Source organism: Trichosurus vulpecula, chromosome 4 (assembly GCF_011100635.1).
Source record: "Trichosurus vulpecula isolate mTriVul1 chromosome 4, mTriVul1.pri, whole genome shotgun sequence".
Taxonomy (NCBI): Eukaryota; Metazoa; Chordata; class Mammalia; order Diprotodontia; family Phalangeridae; genus Trichosurus; species Trichosurus vulpecula.
In genome coordinates this window covers 113015146-113030885 of record NC_050576.1, presented here as the reverse complement: position 1 = coordinate 113030885, position 15740 = coordinate 113015146, and positions in this window count along the sequence as shown.

Here is a 15740-nt window from a genome sequence, read left to right as displayed (position 1 = left end):
TGCAGCCAAGTGAAACATGACACAATGGAGGCTAGCCTCCAGCTTCCACAGATGGGGATTCAGAAATTCCAGGGTGAGTGTGGCATTAGCTATGGTTGGCTCTGGGGTGCCTATCTGAATGGCAAATCCCATATTTACTTTACCAGAGAAAGGGGCTTGCGGCAGAGGGGAGAAAGGAAGGTAAATGCTTATGTGCATGCATTCATATGTTATACCCATGTGTCTATGATAGATTGTGTGTATAATTGATTTGTGCAATATAAACTGTAAAGTATTATGTAAATTGTTATTATTATTGCACACATTTCCATACTGATCAGTAAAAGGATGTTTTCATGGAATACCAAAACTATAGGGAGCCTTAGAATGAATGAAAAGCACTTATTCAATATCTGCTATGATATGCACTATACAAAAACAAAAGGAAGACAGAGTTTACATTCTTGTCCTCAAGGCATTTACATTCTAAAAGAAGATATAGCACATAAAGGAGAGTGGAAGCCAAGAAGGGGAGTTTTGGGGGGAGTCCCAGGAATGGTGACTGGAGCAATAGTGAGGCTATAGATTTCCACTCCTTTCCAATAGCAATTCTAACACTGATTTAATTACCACTCACTGTTCCTAGCACAAGAACAAGAGGTGGAAGAGAAGCAAGGAGCACAAAAGTGAGGGAATAGAGAGAGATGGAAGGAAGGAGGAAAGGAAGGAAGGAAGGAAGAAAGAAAGAAAGGAAGGAAGGAAGGAAGGTGGGAAGGAAGGCAGGAAGGAAGGAAGGAAGGAAGGAAGGAAGGAAGGAAGGAAGGAAGGAAGGAAGGAAAGAAGGAAGGAAGGAAAGAAGGAAGGAAGGTGGGAAGGCAGGAAGGCAGGAAGGAAGGAAGGAAGGAAGGAAGGAAGGAAGGAAGGAAGGAAGGAGGGAGGGAAGGGAAGAAAGAAGGGAGGAAGAAAGAGAGGGAGAGAAGGAAGGGAAGGAGGGAAGTGAACATCTATTAAGGACATACTATGTGCTAGGCATTGTGCTAAGTACTTCACAAATATCTCAGTTGATCGAATTTGATGGTGTAGCACTAGGCTCTGGTTTCCTGGTGGATGGCTAAATGAGATGTGAACTCCCTCATTTGAATCAAGAAATGAACAAGCATTTATTGAGCATCTACTATGTGCCAGACACTATGCTAGGTGCTAAGGATACAAAAACAAAACAATTAAACAGTTCCTGCTGAGGCAGAGCTGGGACTCAACCTCAGATTCAGTGACTTCTTACCTCTTTCCGCCAAGCCATGTGGTTTCAGTAGAAAAGATGGTCTTTGAGAGTTTGTGGGGAATCAGAGATCCCCTAGAACCTGTCATGTCAAAATACCCCACTATGTACACAATTCAGCCCAACTATACAGCCAGCTTTCCTTATCTATCAGATTTCTGTCTGGGGACACAATGGATAAAAGAGGATCTATTACAGCTTCAAGCTATAGTCAACACTGAAATTTGTAGGGTTAGGCAGAGAATCTTGAAGATAGGGTTCAGGAACCAAGGTACAGTCCAAGGCCAAAACAGAAACATCAGAGAGGACCAGGCAAACAAGTGGTGCTGGCCTCTCTGTGCTTGGCTGCTTTCTTTTCAGCTCACATGGTTAATTGCCTAATTTCAGAGGCATGATCCTTGAAGACATCCCTATGTGCCTATTGATGTTGTTGTGGTGGTGGTGTCATTTTAATCATGTCCAACTTTTCATGACCCCATTTGTGGTTTTCTTGGTAAAGATAACTGGAATGGTTTGCCATTTCCTTGTCCAGCTCATTTGACAGATAAGGAAACTGAGGCAAACAAGGTTAAGTGACTTGCTCAAGGTCACACAGGTAATAAGTGTCTGAGGCTAGATTTGAACTCAGGAGGATGAGTCTTCCTGACTTCAGGGCTTACACTCTATCCACTGCACCACCTAGCCGTTCTACCTACATATGTACAAGTACCCATAAGCAGGAGTAGGGAACTTGCAGCCTCAAGGCCACATGTGACCCTCTAGGTCCTCAAGTGCAGCCCTTTGGCTGGATCCAAACTTCACAGAACAAATCCCCTTAATTAAAGGATTTGTTCTGTAGAACTTGGACTCAGTCAGAAGGCCATACCCAAGGACCTAGAAGGCCACATGTGGCCTCAAGGCCACAGCTTCCCCAGCCCTGACCCATAGCACAGAGACCAGGATAGGAAGAGACTTCATAGCAAATCCCAGAAATGATCTTGGACAGGGGCACAAACAGACATTGATAGGAATAGGCAATCAGAGCCAGGAGGAAGCTTTTATGTGCCCTTTTATGGCAAAGTTAGACCATGATGGTGGACCCACCAGGCCTGGGTTTGGGTGTGAGCAACAGGCCTATTTCAGTAGATTGCTGCTAGATTCAGCCACTAGATTTCAGTCTACTGAAAAGGTTCAGAGTAACAGAACTGCAGACTCCTCTTTGGTCTGGGATCCCTGCCTTATTTATTCCTCTGCAGGCTTCAGAATGGGCTAGAGGCTAGAGCTAAAACCTTATTCTGCTCCTGTGGTGCAAGCCACATAGCTGCTGTTCTCATCTGAACTCATTCCTCTCTGACTTTTGTACCCCCTGCCTCTTTTCCATCTCTTGCTCTTGTGCTAGGAACAGTAAGCAGTAATCAAATCAGTGTTAGAATTGCTATTAGAAAGGGGTGGCAATCTATAGCCTCACTATAGCTCCACTCACCATTCCTGTGACTCCCCAGAAGAAAACTCCCCTTCCTGGACTCCACTCTCCTCTAAGCTATATATCTTCCTTTAGAAGGAAGTTGACAACAGTTCCTCAGCCTGGAATACCCCCCTAAGCAAGTTTGCCTCCTCATTTTACCCTGGATCTGTAACTCAGAAACTGGGCAGTGAGCAACAGAACTACCAGTTGGCATCTGTTTCTGCTCTGTGCACATGTTTCAGCCTCTTTCTGCTGGATTTGGAAGCTCTTCCTGCCAGGGTACATGGCCTCTCTCTTAGCTGGAGCACTCTGAGTGGTGCACTCCTGACCAGACCCTGTCCCTAGTGTCCTCAGACATCTCTGTCTGTGCCAACCTGAGCTGAAGAAAATGATTCACTATGATTTTTTTCCTTGGATTTCCCAATCAGGATTCAGTCTGGTATGTTTTCTCTATTTGTTTGGAGGAGGTTTGTTTGGGTTTTTTTGGTAGGGACGGGGGATGTAATTGCTGTACTTTTTCCTGCTCCTCTGCCATCTTGGCTGTTTTTAAACACATAAAATAATATTATTACACTATATCCCCCTCCCCTGCCCCATACCTAGAATGCTATCCTTCCCCATCTCCACCTACAAACTACCCTGGCTTCCTTTAAGACTTGGCTAAAATCCCATCTTCAATACAAAGCTGTCAAACAGCCCACAAAACTCCCAAGTGTGGCAGATTAAAACGTAATTGGGAAATATTAACAACATAAAAATGGAATAAAAGATAGATAATATTACATTTAAAAACTAAACCACTATGCAGCTCACAAGAATCTTTATGTATGACTTGGTGGCCCTATTTCTATATGAGTCTGACACCTCTGTTCTCCAGGAAGTTTTTCTCACCCTGTTTTAATTCTAGTGCCCTCCCTTTTTTAATCATTTCCTATTTATCCTGTGGATAGCTTGTTTGTATATGTGGGTTTATTTGTTGTTTCCTTGATTAGATTGAGAGCTCCTTGATGGCAGGGACTCTGTTTTGACTCTTTTTGTAGCCCTAGTGCTCAGCTCAGGTCCTGGCACATAAGTAGATACTTAATAAATGTTTATTGACTGAGAGGAAACCAATTATAGTGAAACTGAAAGGAGACCAATATATTGAAAATAAAGGGTTGGGGTTCTTTGCATCTAAATTCATGGACCCCTGAACTAGATGGTCTCTAAGGTCCCACCCAGGTCTCAAAGACTTAGAGAATCTCAGAGTTGGAAAGGAACTCAGAGGCCATTCAACCAATACCTGAACTAAAATCCCATCTACAATTATAGTCTATAAATGGCTTCTTGATTTAAATATACCTCCCTTACTTTGTTCTTGTGAAGTTGATTTTTTAATCCATCAAGACTTCATATTTATTTCTGTTAAATTTCATCTCCTTAAATTTGGTCCAGTATCTTAGCCTTTCAAGATCTTTTTGAATCCTCACTCATCTAATGTGTTAGCTCTCTCTCCTAAGTTTTTATTTTCTCTCCTAAATCTTATTGTCTTATGAATTTTCCTTCTCTTTGGAATTTGGCAAATATCCTAAATACAGAAAATAATCACCATTTGAGGGGAGGTTCAACTTCAGTTTCCATCATGGTTTTGGGAAGTTTTATACTAAAAAGTGGAAGACAAAGTTATGGAGTACATAAAAATGGTCACAGCCTGAGATTTCCATTAGCAGGAGAGATCTTTCCAACAATGTCACTGGCTGGCTGATCTGTCCAGCGATATAAGATCAGTCAGTATGGATTTTGATTCACTCTTTTAACTTCTGAGGTGATATAATTCTGACTGACAGCTGGAAATGGAAGGCTGAAGGAAGCTGGAGTTTTACTCCATCTCTTCTTCCCTTCTGCTAATTCAATATCAGAAGGTGCTGTTGGATGAAAATGCTCCTTTTTGAGTCATTTGACCTCGAGTCAAACGCTAGCTTTCCTTCTTACTACCTGTGTGACCTGAGGCAAATCACTTAATTTCTATGAGCCTCACTTTCTTCCTCTGTTAAATGGAAATAGTAATCTTTGTACTACATACTTCATCATAGTTGTGAGCAACTATGCAAATGTGGAGCAGTGGAAAAAATCATGTGGTTTAGCAGTTACAAGGCCTGGGCTTGAATCTCAGATCTGCTGTTTATTAGCTATGTGACCTTGTACAAGTCACAGCACTTTATAAGCTTCAGTTCCTCATCTCTTTAAGGAAAAAAAAATGAAAATGGACTAGATAACCTCTTTAGTCACTTCCAGCCTTAATACTTTGATCTTATAGTCCAAAGAAATTCCCAAGCAAAGTAACTGGAAAATAAAGAAGGGTAGAGAGGTGCATTCTAGCTGAAGCCAAGGCATTCTCAAATGTGTCCATGCTTCCAAATGACTTCCACTAAGGCTGAAATACACACATGGCTCCACCCAGTTTAATGTTCTATAATTTACCAAGGCAACAATAATGAAAAACAACTAACTCTAAACTAGGGCTGGCTCTAGAATAGCCAAGGAACAGCCTTAGAGGTTTGTTTATGTTCCCTTCTCTGGCAAATGCCATCAAAATGGCAGCCACTACTTGGATTCCCTGTTGCCAATGCCAGAGAGCTATTGAAGATGTTTAGTGGCCAGAAGACATCTCTCTGGCTAATTACAGCAATTTGAAGCATGGGCTTACATATTTGTGGCTTAAAGAGGTTGACAGACTCATTCTAGTCTGGGAATCCTACCCTTCCCAAGGAAAGCAGGAAAGCTGATACTATAATGAGAAGCAGTATTAAGCCCATCCCTTTAGGGCACTCTTGTCTAGCACAGGGCCTTGTGACATTGTTGGCTTTCCATAAAAATTTGTTGATTGATGAGACCAACCAACTGGTTGACTTTTGTACAGCAAGTAAGAATCTCATTGATTTAACAATACTTGACTAGAAGCCATAAGAATTGACTTAAAGGATTAGGTCATACATGAAACATGAGTCCCACGGTCCCCAAAGGACACAATCTTGGACGCCTGAACCAAAAAGGATCAGTCTCTCTCTTTGGCTCACTTTCCCCCACACTCCCTCAGTATTCTAGGAAAATCTCTAAATAAGCTTATGACATAGTTCTTGTTCCCAAATGGGGAATCTAACTTCCACTTAGGCACTCAATGTGTAGGTTTGGAACATCCTTTATTTCATCCCCACAGGAAGAAATAAAAGCATAAGATACAAAGGAGTCATAAAAGTCCATTAAAAGGTACAGAATCAGTCAATCAGTAAGCATTTATTAAACACCTACTCTGAGCAAGGTACTGTTCTAGACACCAGTGATAAGTGATACAAAACCAAAAATGAAACAGTCTCTGCCTTCAAGGACCTTATATCCTATTGGAAGAGACATGTATACATATAAGTATACATAGAGACACTGATCAATTAACAGACATTTACTAAGCACCTAATATATGCCAGGTATCATGATAAAGCACTTATAGCCCATTAAACTACTCTCCCCTGGAAGATAAACATACTTTGGGGAGATGCTTCTGGAGAAGCAAGCCCCTTCTCATTGATCTACATTGTCTGAGTAACTTAACAATATCAAAATTGCTGAAGTCTAGACTTCTTACCACTTCCTATTCTTCTTCCTGCCTTCCTCCATCCCTTCTGCTCCCTTTGCTGTAGGGTAATACTCTGTTGATGATCCTCTTACTTCTTCAAGGGATACATTATTACTAAGGAAGTCATCTCCCTATAGGAGGCCAGCATTTGAGTACTTCAGTCATCTATAACCAAAACTCCACTTGCCACTCTCTCTAGTGTTTGCCCGATAATAATCATAACTTACATTTATGTAGGTTTGAAAAAAAACATTTAATATTATTATATCGTTTGATCCTCATGACAATCCTGTGAGGAGGACACTCTTGTTATCCCTGTTTTACAAATAAGGAAACAAAAGCTCAGAAAAGTGAAGTGATCTGTCCAAGATCATACAACTAGTAAGAATCTGAGGAAGTTTAAACTCAAGTCTTCTTGACTCTATGGCTAGCACTCTGTCTATAAAAGCCATGCTGCCTCTGATCTCCTACTGATCTCCAGCATAGTCGAGTAATGGACTTTTCACCTCTGATCTTTATTTCAAATTTCTTTAAGATTGTCTTCCTGCTGAACTAATCTTACACCATGTTTCCTGGATCCCAATATGCCTTTGACCCATTCAGTACCATAATACCACATCCCCTGACTGCCTGACCATCAGGATTCTTTGGCCACCTACGAGAATCAGCTGTGTTTCTGGATAATTAGCTAGTCCCAGCTACTGCCTTCTTTCCTCTTTTTCCACCCTTGACCAATCTCCACCCTTCAGATTGGTGTTACCTGTAAGACTTTTAGACTTCAAGAACTTTGCTTTAATAAGCTAAAAGGCTGACCGAAAAAACCATAGCACCCCAGCTCTGTACTCAAGGGTATGTAGTTTGGATCCCCAAGGGATAACTGCTCTCAAAGGTCCAAAAATATTATATAGGTCTGTACTCCTAAAAGTATAAATCATGAGCCCCAAACCGTGAACTCACCTCTAATAGTCAGCCAGTAGATTAGCTCAAAGAAAAAGCATTTACTAAAATAGCTTAGTAGTAACAGGAGTAACACTGCCATTCCCCCGCCCCTTAAATCTGGGGCATACTCTCCAACAAATACACACAGTATCTATGGAAAGAGTGGGCACAAACTCAGAATGCAATGGCAGTGAGGCATACATGTGGCCAAGGAATCTCACAGCTCTGGAACTTCTTTTCTTATAGAGTCCTTATGATGCTACCCACCCTGGGCACAATATTTCTGCTGAGTGGATCACTCATAGGGGTCCTCTGGATGTTCTCTGTGCAGATCAAGTCCCAGCTGTAAGGGTTAGTTCTCTCATGAATCCAAAGTCAGTTCTTTTCTCTCCTGCCAGGAGGCTGAGAGAACTAGACTGAGAACTTACACCTAGAACTACATTTTTTGAGCGGGGGAAGGCAGGGCAATTGGGGTTAAGTGACTTGCCCAAGGTCACTCGGCTAAGAGCTGCTTTTTTGAATGCTGATTCCCTGTACCTGTGTCACTCTCAAGAGTGGATCTCTGCTCCCTACCTTTAATTACTTGGCCCTATGAACCTCTTAATTGTTAAATACAGCATAGCCTACTGAGTGAGTGAAACTGTTGCCACAGTCCTTTGATGGGAGGGGGAGGAAAGAAGATCTTCATTCTAATGACTTCTGATAAAGACGAAAAACTCACACTATACAGAACTGCTAACTGCCTTAAATATCCTTCAGGGCATAGCAAACTTAGCTTTCAAAAAAAAGGTCACTTGGGTATTGCCAATCTTCACCCAGACAATGGCCAGATCCCATCCCAATTCAACATTTTGTAAAGGGATGATAGGATCTACACAAATGTTTGCATTTTGTTAATATAATATTATCTCTTTTACCTGTCCCTTATTTACTGTGATTCCATCAACTAGCTGGTGGGGAAAGTAAATCCCTTCCCACTCTATCCACAAGAACAACTTATATTTGTGTGCCTCATGATTATGAAGCACTTTGTATAATTGAGATCAAGCTAGAGCTAGAGGACAACTTTTTAGAGGTTATATGATCCAGCCTTCTCATTTTATAGATAAGGAAACTGACATTTAGAAAAGTTAAGTCCCTTGCCCAAGGTAATAACAGTAGTAGATTAACAGCTAAGATTTCAACCTATGTCCTCTAACATCAAAGCCACTTCCCTCTTTAGTATAGCACCTTCTTATTTGATCTTCACGGCAACCTTTTGGGTAGGACAGTACAAATATGATTGTCCCCATGAAACAGATGAGCAAAACAAGGCTGCTCAGGGAAATTAAATTACTTACCTGAGGTCACACAGTCAATAAATGGTAGAGTTGGAGCCTTGATCTTCTGAACCACATCCAGTGGTCTTTCTGTTCTATTGCACTTTCCTACTTAGGACACAGTTTCTATATTCTGGTTTACTTAAGACATAGCTAATGGTTCTGAATTTTTTTAATGGTCTGTACAAGATCTCCAGAAATGGAGAGTGAGGGAAAGGCATGGCACTCATTGGGTTTCCTCATATACCTAATCTCCCCCATTTGAGTGTGAGCTCCTTATGGGCAGGGACTGTTTTTACCTTCCTTGGTATCCCCAGCACTTACCCCAGTGCCTGGCACATAATAGGCACTTAATAACTGCTTGTTGACTGACTTACTGACTGACTACCATGTTCCCAACACCAAAGAACATCTATAAAGACCCTTCTGATGATATCTATACTATTCTCTAGGGAATGTACCTCCAGTGATAACCCAAGATAACAGTTTCCTCTGGCTCAATTTCCCAGATATAAGTGAATTCTTTATTTGCATAGTTTAAATGCAACAAGCTCCTTGAAGAATTCCTGAATCTTTTGGAGAAATATGAGTGTAACTATGACTATCCTGTTTTGTTTAACTTTGGATGTTTCCTCTGCCCTGAACAGACCAGGAGTTGACTTTAGGCTGGTGCATTTCGCAGGATACTGGGGATTCCCGCCCCTCCCCAAAAACTGTTAAGAAGAAAGAATATTTTGATGTATGTGCAAATGGGTAGTTACATTTATTAGGCTTTTTTTCTCTTACCTTTCCAAAGCATTTCCTCATCATTCTTTTCACTTTTGTCTTTCCCCAAAACAAACATCCAGAAGCTCATCTGAGGACCTCAAGTCTACAGCAAGTATCTTTCACTGTCTAAAACCAGTTTCTATCATTCCACATTGCCCCTCTGCTAGATTAGTCAAAAGTGCTTTCAACTTAATACTCCCAGCTGTTTGGAATTCCACATTTCTGGTCTGTTGATTAGCAAAGCCCAACTGGGCAAGCTGTACGGTAAACAAAGGAATTTCTGCCAGGGCTGGCATCTAACAGCACCATGATTTGCAAACATGTTGCAATGCAACTATGCAAACTATTTTATACAATAAACCAAACACACGATAGGAAATAGATTGCAAAGTTATATCCAACTTGTTTATCCTCTTGTAGCAGATGGGTAACACTATTGCACTTTAACTATGGAGGAATCTCTATCAGAAAGAAGCAGGCAGAGTAATCACCATTCATTACTAAGCACAGATGAAACACCCAAGCTATACTATGACCATACAGCTCTTTCTGCCCAGAACCATTCACTCTTGCGCCTCCAGAATCCTCCCAGCACTAGGTCTACAGACAACACACTTGTCTAATTGTAGTTGTATTGTCATTTATCTATTTCTGGGCTATACCTTTATGATTATTTCTGTTCCCCATCTGACTGTAAGACCCTCAAGGCAAAGGTGGTAATGTCTCTCCCACAACACTGGGAAATCCCTCACAGCCAGAACTGTAATCCCTTACCCCAGCCTAGGGAAAGGTGCAATATGCTAAGAGGGTGGAGAAAACATGTTGGCAAAAACAAACCATAGATCCTTGATGTATGATATACTATAATGCTTGCTTCCTTGCCATTTTCACATTTCTACTAGAATGTAAGCTCCATGAGGGGAAGAGCATGCATGACTTATCGAAACTTGGCACCTTCCTTGAGTCTAGGATGGTATTCTGCACAGAAAAAGAGTAAGGGCTGGAATTTCATTGGTATAGGGAACTCCCAAGTGAAGAAACTCCCCTTACCAATGCAACTTAGAATCTTGGAGAGTTACTTAGAACACTGAGATGAAGCCACTTGACCAGCATCACACAACCAGTAGGGGCTTGAACCTAGGTCTTTCTAGCTTTGAAGACAGCTATCAACTGTGTAGGCAAGCGCATTCGTGGGCACGCGCACACATGCCACAGTACATGGAGGGGGACTTACTAAGTGCTGATTGAAATGTAAAGGAAAAAAAACAATAGGACAATCCCCAAGAAGAGAGGTTGAGAGAGCACCTCATCTCTACTTCTTTGCAGAGGTGAAGAACAATGCATGTGGAACACTGAGTATACTGTCAGGATTTTTTGGTGTGTTAGTTTTGCTGAACTTTTTTTGTCTCTTTTTTGTTCTTTTTTATGAAAAATGGCTCTCTGAGAGGGCTCAAAAGGAGAGTCAAAGATACCAAAAAAGACAATAGTATTTTATTTTGTTTAAATTAGTGTTGATTGGAATGGAATGGAGTGTACAGAGAATGTGGTCAGATGAGCAGGAGTTGGAGGCAGAAAGCAAAAGTGGCTACAGGCAAGAGATGTCAGAGGTGAAGGTGGCTGACAGAGGATTTGCCCATACAACTGCACTGATTTTCAGGGTATTTTTTCCACTCTGAATTTTATGTGCAGGGCTATTGCTCAAGGGTAACTACTTCACAGGCAAATACAGTGTGTTATTTATCAGAAGGAGAAATTGTAAAAGAAAATGTCTCCCTCCTTTTTTTCTGCCTCCTGAAAGCAGATAATCTCCATAGCCTGGGTGTCTATTTACACTGCTTTTCAGCAATAAAGTGTAACATTACCTTAATAACCCTCTCATCTGAAGCAGAAAAGACACTTATGTTATCGTGATGAGAGGCATTTACTCCAACGAGGCACTTTCCCCAAACAGCAGAAGATCGACACCACTCTCTCAGAAGACTTTCTGAACTTCTAAAAATATTCCCAGCTGTGGCATGTGATCTAATGCAATGGCACACTCAATTCACTCTTTTGTGAAGGTTTTTACATTTTTAAATACAGTAAAACTTTATTCTAAAATTTAAAAACCATTGAGCCATACAAAAAGAGGCAGGGGGTCCACCCTTTTTTTTACACTTTACACTTTACACTTTATTCTTCCCCAACCTCAACCACCATTGTCAAACTTTAAAAAAGAAAAAACACTTTTTATAAGAAAGACTCAATTTCTAGCTATCAGCATCTTCCATGCCTCCCCAAAAAGCAGAGTGGAGAGAAATCTATAAAATAGACTTCAAGGGGAAGAAAGTTTGGCTAGTAAGAAAAACTCATCCTGGGGTAGAACATGACTTGGTAATATTATCTTAATTCTTACATGAACACACCTGGGAAAGGATCCATGGATTTAGAGCCAGAAGGGTCTAAGGAGACCTTTTAGTCCATCTCATTCATTACAAAGAGGGAACTAAGGCCCACAGTGGGTACAGATTGCCCAAGGTCACACAAGGGGTGTATAGCAGAGCTGGGATTCAAACCCAGGTCATCTGCCTTTAAATGCAATGCTCATTTTCCTATACCAAGTGTCCCTGCTCCTAAGAGAGAACAGCTCAGCCAGTTTTCTAGTTAATCTCATTCTTTCCAAAATGACCTCTTTGTATTGTTCTGATTAAGTTGCTGCTCCTTCTTGGGCAATAGGAACATTTCCAAATGCTCCCCCCCCTTTTTTTTCTTTTTGACACCTGTTCAAAAATCTGCCTTTACTTAAAAGTCAGAGCTCATGACGAGCCATACCCACACCCACAGGGCATTGTTCTTGGTTCCAGTGACTAGGAAGCTGCGTCTCAACTTGCACACAAAAAGAAAGAGAGAGAGCTAACCAAACAAACAAACAAAAAGAATTGTAGACAGACTTGGGAGTGAATTTTTTTTCATAGCTATGGCCTGGGGCATACAATGCTTTTGTCATCAGCAGCCAGTGGTATAATCATGATGAATGCAAGCAGATGCCTTCCTTTTGACTGTCAGCAACAGGCAGAGGCATGAGGTATTCAGACTGCTACAAACAAGATGGAGGGAACAGTGTGCAGGTGCTATCTCTGGGGAGCAACACCTGGAAATCCTGTTCCAACAGAAGTGATAATTAACCAAGGGATACTCAGAGGCAGACTTGAGCAGGGAAAGGCTGCTGGTGATTCAGAACTGGCTAGCACCATCCCTCAGAGTGCCTTTCTGGTACATGTAAAAGTGGAAGGGGGTCTTTGAGGCAGAGAACTGATGTGATCATTGTGTTTGAGTTCTCTATGACTCTCTGAGGCAGATTCTTAGTTTGAGAGGTGTCTTAATGCAATCTTAGGAAGCACAGCCAGTACAAAGAAACATGGAGCTCAAAACAAGGCCATAAAGCAAGTCAGCTTTATTGAGATGAGATACTCACAAAAATGAAGGGGCAGTCAGGGAGGATGGATGGACACAAGGCAGTTAACTGGGGTCCTGGATAGAATTAGATGCACTGCTGAGGCCCTGGAGAGAATGGACCATGACCTCCACCAAACTAGTAAAATCTAATAGTGTTCTCTTCTGGGTCTATCAGAACAAGGCATTGGGGGAAGGGAGTGAATAGCCTGGACCTAGAGACTGGTGCTGATTCATCCTAGTGTAGGGAAGGAAGAATCCTGAGGAATTGGAGACTAGCTGATATTCAAACTCCCCACTGGTGGAAAAAGGGGGTTTTCCTTCTTTCCAGCCCATTACTGCCAGTCTTACTCTCACAAAGTGACTCAGTTTCCCTGTCAAGGGGATTTTGAGCTTTCCTGAGACTTCTTTACTTATTAGGATGAGGAGGCATTACAAGAGGACACCCACAGGGTTTGTCTCATACATGTGTTTCTCAAAGAAAATGGCCTCCAGAGGGATACCCATCTTGTCAATCTGAAGCTAGAGAATGACCTCGCAACATGGCAACCAGATCCATGTAGTCACCCAAGGGAAGAAGCCAGTGATGAGATGAGAAGACTCATCCTGAATCTGTATGCTGCCTGCCTGAAGCTTCCAACTGAAGCCTTGCCATTTTCTCTGAGGTTGTGAAAAACCTCTTTTATTGACCCTTCTCTACCTTCCCATGTCCCCCCACCACCACCCATTCACCCAACCACTCATATGCTTAGCCATGTCAGCTAGGGAAATTGCATGTGTATATATTACAAAACTTCCTTAATTAGGACTCCACTAAATCAGTGCTTGTGATCATTTGACAGTGGCTAGACTAAAGTTTATCTTTAAAGAAAGAGTTTCAGTTTATTTGTTTTTTAAGTAATTTGAAGATATAAACAAGATTGGAGAGGACCTATTTAATATACTTAAGAGGGAGAAAAACATTTTAAAGGTTTAAGATGTTGTATTTTAGAAATGGGTGCTGTTAATTATGAAGAGCCAGACTGGGTGGGTCATCAAGAACAAGTCATACCAGAATGGCCTTATTTCCTTCCCCCCACCCCTTACAAGGTTGCTAAATGAAGGGAATGCTCTAGTTAGAGTAAACTTGGATTTCACTACAGCAACTGGCAAGACTTCTTATGATATGTTCTTGTGGACAAGATGATAAAATATGGACTGGGATTAGAGTATTGTTAGGTAGATTCAGAAATAGTTGAATGACTAGACTCAAAGAATAGATTAAAACCAACCTTAGACAAGTTATTTGATCTGTTGGGGCCCTAAATTTCCTTAATTTTAAATGATAGGATTGGACTAAATGACTTCTAATACCTCTTCTACCTCTAAAAATCCTATGATTGTCATGGGAAGTTGTTTTCTCCCTCTTCCATCTCTCCCCGCCACCCCCATACCAGTGTTTTTGAATTACCTTTGCCATGTGTGTGTATTATATATGTGTCACTTTGCTATTGCAGTTTGAACCAACTATTCCAATGGATGCTGTGTCTATTTGTGAAAAAGTGGGTCCCACTTTTACTAGGAAATGTTTTATAACTAATATTCTTTCTATGGCATTTGAGTAAATGTCTTTGCTACAAGCTAATTGTATCTCCTGGCCTATTGTTAATGGGAACCACACTGGTGGGACCTCATGAGCCATAGTGTCAGGAGTGTAGATCCACAGAGTTATCCTTAGAACCTGAGATAGTAGCCACTCTATTTACCCAACTTACTAACCTGTGAGTAGTATTTGGGACTAGGCCAGGGTGGGTGCTACACCAAGATATAACTTGCAGCTTTGGGTTTCATTTGATTGATAGTTTCTCATATTTCCTGGCTTAAGGAACAAAGCAATCATTTAGAACAAATGTTAACACATAACAAGATCAGAGGGAAATGGTTTTTAAATGAATAAATGACCAAAATTATGTTGATCCTCCCCAGAGAGAGAGAAATAGGAAGGAAGAAGGAAAGTTACCTGTCTCTTCCCCCTAGCAAGAGCTAAATTGGATCACCCAGGAATAGTTTAAATTTGAAATATCCTCACCACCATGGTTCAGGCCTCCTGGCAGCCATGGTTTCATACTCACCTCTTCCATATATAATATTGCCTGTTTCTTTCTTTTTCTTCCATGTTTCACTCAGTTTCCTCTTTTCCTCTATAAAAGCCTTTTCCCCATGGTCAAGGTCAGTAGCACACTGGGTATTCTGTCCTCACCTCAAATCTGAAATCTTGAAGCTTAAGGATTGTACTTTCCACCAGAAGACAGCCCCCATCTCCCCTCTTCTCAATTTGTTCCTTATCTAAACCTCTGGGGGAGCTCACAAGGTGAGTGACACATTGACTCTGAGTCACTTCCCAAGGAGTCAAGCATGTGCTCTGGTCACTCCCAGTGCCCTTATGATCAAGTGACTTCCAGTGATACATGTGGTAAAGTATATGCATGAACAGAGGCTCTTGGCTGGTCCCTTGGTCCTCACGATGGATTAGCTGTGACAAGAAAATTGGCAATGAGGCAGGAAGAGCTGCCCACTCAGGAAACTTAAAAAAAATGTAGACTTTAAAAGAAGTTGTGCTAACATACCTTCATCCTCTCTATTGAGTATATCAGGACTCTTTGAGCTCTCCCTCAAATTCTCCTCTCTCTCTCTCTCTCTCTCTCTCTCTCTCTCTCTCTCTCTCTCTCTCTCTCTCTCCCTCTCTCTCTTTCTCTCTCTCTCTCTTTCACACACACACACACACACACACACACACACACACACACACGCACGCACGAGCACACGCGCACACACACACACAAATCTCTTAGATTTCAAGTGAAGGGGACAAGGGGACTCCCTCCACCTCATCCTCAGCGGCTATGGTCATCAATCAACATGTAGTACGAAACTACATGTGCTGACTTTCACAAGCCTGAGACTAGACCTCAAGTCTCCACTTGCTCCTTC